The 5,993-nt window shown below is 42.7% G+C and overlaps 1 non-coding gene across 1 annotated transcript; it reads left to right on the forward strand.

The window, feature by feature from the left end:
- Positions 1 to 5,560: 5,560 nt before the first annotated feature.
- TRNAL-AAG (transfer RNA leucine (anticodon AAG)) lies at positions 5,561 to 5,643 on the forward strand. The gene has a single exon. It is a non-coding gene; the product is annotated as a tRNA-Leu (tRNA).
- The last annotated feature ends 350 nt before the right edge of the window (positions 5,644 to 5,993 follow it).

The raw sequence follows: 5,993 nt of genomic DNA on the forward strand, positions 1-5,993 counted from the left end.
GTCAGAGCTGCTGACTGTGTGACTGGTTTATGCCACCTGGGCAGAGGACCTGACATGTAAACCATGAATCCTCAATATTTTAAGTAGATGTCTGACTACAGTTCTGTAAACTAACCATTAGTCATTACTATGACTTTTCAAGGTGAATGTAAGCCACTAGATTCAGGTCTGCCATGGCTTTGATCTTGTGCTCTGTTTCTGTGAAGTGCTTGCATTCAGAGTGCGGGTTATAGCCATCTCTCTGCAGTCCTAGATTTACTGTCTCTTCAGGCCCCTTGTGCATGCTGGAAGGGCTAAACCTCCTAGTTTTCCAGTCTACGCTTGTCAGGACTGCAGTCACTGGATTTTGCATTGAGAATCTGCCTTGTTCACCACAGCACATCACTGACGTTCAGCATCTGAATTTCTGTTCTCTCAGGGGCAATGACAAGGTTATTTTGTGGCCAGACTCCTCTGCTTCAATTTATTCAAATCAAACGTATTTCAGAAAAGGCATAAAAGGAGAACAATTCCTGGAAGTTTCTGTATCACAGTCCCTGGCTCTTATGGGAGATTTTGACCTCCCTGTTCTTTGCTGGAATGGTAACGCAGTGGGAAGCAAGAGATCAAGCAGATTTCTGAAGGGGACAGAAGTACAGAGTGGACCAACACTGTGTGACACACAGCTGGTTCTGCTACTCACAGACAATGAATAACTGGTTGGGGAGATGGTAATCAATAGCAGACTTGGCTGTAGTGACCTTGAAACAGTGGAGCTCAGAATGCTAAGGGGAGTGATGAAAAAGAGGAGCAAGAATACTGACCCTGGACTTCAGGCAAGTATGCTTCAGTGTAACTTCTTGGTGGGATCCTGTGGGAGGACACTGTCCCACAGGATGCAAAATGCAAAAAAGAGGACGTGGAATTGGGACAATCTACAAAGGAAGAATTTAGAAAACCCTATCAAGGTATGTAGGGTTTGTGTTAGGAAAGCTAAAACTCACTGAGATGTGAAGCTTGCAAGGAACGTAAAAAGCAACAAGACAATTTTCTATGGCTACATTAGTAGCAAAACACTGAAAACAAAAATGTGGGAAAGTTGCTGAGTGGGTCAGGTGACAGAGAAAGTGGATGTAAACTGGGCTGAGTTACCCAGTGCCACTTTTGCCTCACTTTTCATCAATGGGTCTCCCAGGCCTGTCTGATTATTGAAAAGCTTGAAGGTGGGGAATAACTATTAGCAGTGGATGAGGATCAAGACTGGTATTACCTGGAAAAAAATCTCCATCTATACATGTCCATAGATCAGCCTGCATCCATGGTTGCTGAGAGAACTGACCAATGTCCTTGCAAGGCTGCTTTCTGTCGTCTTTCAGAGGTAATGGAAATTGGGGGAGGTCTGATGACTGAAGAAAAGCACTCATCTTCAAAAAGGATCAAAAAGGAAAAGCTGGTGAACTACAGGCCATTCAACCTCACTTTGTCCCTGGGAAAATCATAAACCAAGTCCTCTTGGAGCACATCTCTAGGCATATGAAGGAGAAGGTGGTAACTGGGTTACTAAGTGTAAATCATGCCTGACCAACCTGTGATAAAATGACTGTATCTACAGATGAGGCAATAATGAGGGATGTCATTTAAATAAATTTCAGCAAGGCTTTCAACATTTTCTTCTACCATATTCTTGCATGCAATTTAGGACACTAAGTGCTGGGTGAGTGAACAACCAAGGGGTAAAAATCTAGTAGAATGATCGGGCTCCAAACATAGAGGTTAATAGGTCATAATATAGGTCATTCTCAAATTGGAGGCTGGTAGCAAAAAGAGTTCCAGAGGTCTAACCTGGGCACTGTTGTGTTTAATGTCTTTATCAATGGTCTGGAAAAGGCAGTGGAGTGTACTCTCATCAGCTTTGGAGATGATAGCAAATTGAGGAGACCAGTCAATATGCTTGACAGCAGGGCTGCCATACAGGACAGGCTGAAGGAATGGGATAATAAGAACCTTATGAATTTCAACAGGGCCAAATATGAAGACTTGCACATGGAAAGAAAGAACCCCCAATGGAGATACAGACTGGGGACAGCCTAGCTGGAGAGAAACTCTGTGAAAAAAGGCCTGGGGTCTTGTCAGACGTCTTTCTGAAAATGAGCCAACAGTATGTCCTGGCAGAAAAGAAATCCAACAGCCTCCTGGGCTACATAACATGTCCTCCTCCATTCGCCACTCATTAGGCTGCACCTGGAGTACTGTGTCCAGTTTCGGCCCCCCAATACAAGATAGACATTGACAAATTGTAAGAAGTTCATCAAAGGGCCACCAAGATAGGTAGGTGTTGGAGCACCTGCCCTGTGAGAAGAAGGAAAAGAAGCCTGGCTTGTTTAGCCTGGAGAAGAGATGACTTCAAGGAGACTGAACAGCTGCCCCCCAGTACCTATGGGGAGGATATAGAGAAGAGAGAGCCAGGGTCTGCACCCTGTGCATGGTGCATGGAAAGAAGATAAGACACAATGGGTGTAAGTAGAAATAAGGTTCGTACTGAATATAAGGAGAAACTTTTTCTGCAGAAGCAAGGAGTGGAAGCTTGGTTGCAAGCAGTTTCACCAGAGAAACTGTGCAGTCTCTGTCCAACCCTGGAGGTTTTCAAGACCCAACAGGATAAAATCCAGAACAATCTGGTCTGACCACAGAGATTACCTCATTTTGAGCAGGAAGTTGGATTAGAAATCTCCACAGGCACCTTCCTGTGGCAGGAGCAACGCCCATCCACCTGTGGGTCTAACGGCGCAGTCCAGGGGCATATTGACTCATTTGGCAGGAAATCCATGAGCTGCTGGTCACGTATGCAAAGAGCTCCCAGCCATGTATCCCAGATACCCAAGCCCAAGAGAACATCTCAGCCAATGAGGCTTCCTAAGAGACCCCTCAACCAATAAAAGCTATATATGACCACAGTTCAGATCCGACCCAGGCTATAAAATGGGGCCCCTGATGGAGACGTCCCTTGAGTAGTTCTCCTCGGAGCAGTAGGTCTGTGATCAAAACCCTCCCTTTGGGTTGAGACGTTGCCCAAAGTAACTCCCCTGGGGACTGAGTGTCCTTGCCATATAGGTGAGTGGTTTGCACTTTTTGAGTCAGCATTCTAAGCTAAGATTTAGTTACACACTGTGTAGTATTAGTTCCCAACTGACATCCTGAACCTGTAAATAAGTTGAGTCTTCCAAAGGGTTTGTAATATAAGACCCCTGTTCAGTTAGACCATTCCACCTTTTTCCTGACAATGTTAAAACTGATTTTTGGAACATATTTTGTTGGTTTTACACTTCCATGACACTTCCACCTTAAATTATAGCAAGATCCTACCCTGTGACCCCATGATCCTAACACAAGAAACTGCTTATATGGCTGGGTGTGCACGAGCCTTCCCTCGAAATCACTAATGTATTTGAACTTCCTGGTCACTCTTCTTCAGGGCCTTTACGTCCTGTGTGTTTAACTAGACTGTGTTCCTCTTCCACACCTAACTTCTCTTTTCATATAGACTTTGATATTTCTTTCCTGATGGCATATCAAGCCTGATGCATATAAGGCCCAAGAAAAAAACATTGCTTCAGGAGTGGGGATTACTTACTATCCCTTGTGTCTTTAGTTCTTGCAGGAGGTCTGCTTTATCTTACCCTCTTAGTTGGGGCTACCAGCAATATGAAGTCCATAAAGATACATAAAATATTTGAAAAATTAAAAGATTACACTGGCTGAAAGTAACTCAATGCCATAGCTTCTGTCTCTAATAATTGACATTATCATTATGCACACTAGCTCCTGTGAAGAGAACCTGATAAAATGGGTGACCTCATTAAGGACTTCCTGATTGAATGGAGTGCTCCATATTAGCAAGCCTTCCGTTGTGCTTCTGCATGCTGTGGGAACGATCTAAAAAAAGCATACAAAGAGAAAAGCGCTGGAAAAACTTACTGCAAAGCTCCAGAATATAAACTGTGTGCTTCCACCTAAAACAAGAGGAGTAGAAATACAATTCTTCGTGTAAGGAAGAAACTAGGTTCACTTGCATATTGCAAAATCTTTTTCACTAATGGCTCCTTGGAGACCTTAACTATGCAGCAGTTAATACCAAATGCAAAATTTACTTAGCAAAGAGTGAGGAACTACTAATATCTTTGAAAGCAGGTAAAGAGATGGTATCTGTTTACATTGAGAATGCATCAAGCCATTGGAGCTGAATCCCAGCAGCAATGCCATTCCATAAACATTGAGGCAGCTCATATCAATACTGTACAAAAAGAAATATTCACTTGACTGGGGCACAATGATAAAAGGACATGATTTGTGAGGACTATGTCATAAGTTACAGGTTAATAGGATGTCAGAGAACCTACACACCAGGCTCTTAGCACTTCCCGGTGAGGCTCATATGTTTTGAATAGCTTGACAGACAAATCCTACGTGGTTTCCCATCTGGGAAGACCAGGTCTATGGGAGGTTGGACTATTACCTATATACACAGAATCAGCATCTAAATGTTAGAAATAACCCAAATAGAGTTCTTCATGTTGCACATGTTATAAGAGACTTCAATTGTTACTGTTACTGTCTCAGTTTGTGTGAAGGACTAAGAAAAAATTGGCCCAGAAATACAAATCTACAAAATTAAATGAAGCATAGGCACACTCTATCCCTGGTTAGTATATAGAATATATCCAATATTTGGAACAATTGTGTGGTATACAGTATTTACTCTAACAGGTTAAAAGAAATTTCATCACCCAGTTTTTTTATAGGTTTTATACATATATATATATATACACAGTTTGTTCAAGTTGCTGGAACATGTAACATTGCCTAGTTATTGACAACACATTGTCTACTTGGCAGGAGGGCACGGAGAGCAAAAATAGCACTGAAGAATAACAGAATCAGGAAAGTAGCTATCTAGATGTCAAAGTATTTAAGTAGAATCAAAACAATCTGTAATATATGTTTCAGTTGAACTGTCCCTGGAAATGTCAAAATGATCATAAAACACAACCCTTGAATTCCATGCTCTACAGGCATCACAGATTAATGCATAAACACTTAGGAACTCTCTCTATGCATATTGCATAGCAGCAGAGTACCCACATTCCTTGTTTCAGGCATCTAATTTTGATGCTCTGACTTGGTTTGATGCATGGACTTATGTTCCTTCCTTCATTCATTAGGGAACTTTGGCACTTAACGTCAGTCCTCCAAATTGCGTGTGCTGGGGGCCTAGAGTAGATCATGTGAATGCTGCAATGACTGTGTCTGCATGAAGTGACAGATGTTTCATTGCCCTAGTCTTACTACACTCAAAAATATGAAAATATAAAGTTGAATTCCCTGACAGGTAATGAGGATACCAGAAATACGTGGTGCACTGCAAGGAGTGTCTGTCTCTACCTGTAGAATGAGCCATTATTTGTCCTTTTTCCTACCATATTTAAGTCATGGGTGGGGCTCATTTGTTTTAAAACATCCTGTGAAAATTTAAATTTTGATTGGGAGATACAGTTGCTGGAGACAGAGAGAGACTTATTATCAGGGTAGTGTGGCCGAGCGGTCTAAGGCGCTGCATTAAGGTTCCAGTCTCTTTGAGGGGCGTGGGTTCAAATCCCACCACTGGCAGGAATGTTTTCTAGGATGGAATAACATAGAGCACAAGTACAAGTTTGGGAGAGTACTGGAAGGAGAGCAGCCCTGCAGAAAGGGATCTGGGGATCGGGATCAACAGCAGGCTCATTATGAGTCAGTAGCGTGGCCTGGCACGCATTAAACAGTCAGTCAAAAGACATGATTATGCCACTCTATTCAATGTTGGTGCGGCCTCATCAACAGTAAGCTTGTGCGGCTGTCAAGGTCCTTGAAATGTCTCCAAAGGAGGGCAACAAAGCTGGTTGAAAGGGCTGAAAGGCATATGCCATGAACAGCAGCTAAGGACTTTGGGCTTGCCTAGTTTGGTGAAAGGGAGGATGATG

This window comes from Rissa tridactyla, chromosome 1, assembly GCF_028500815.1.
Source record: "Rissa tridactyla isolate bRisTri1 chromosome 1, bRisTri1.patW.cur.20221130, whole genome shotgun sequence".
NCBI classification, from domain to species: domain Eukaryota; kingdom Metazoa; phylum Chordata; class Aves; order Charadriiformes; family Laridae; genus Rissa; species Rissa tridactyla.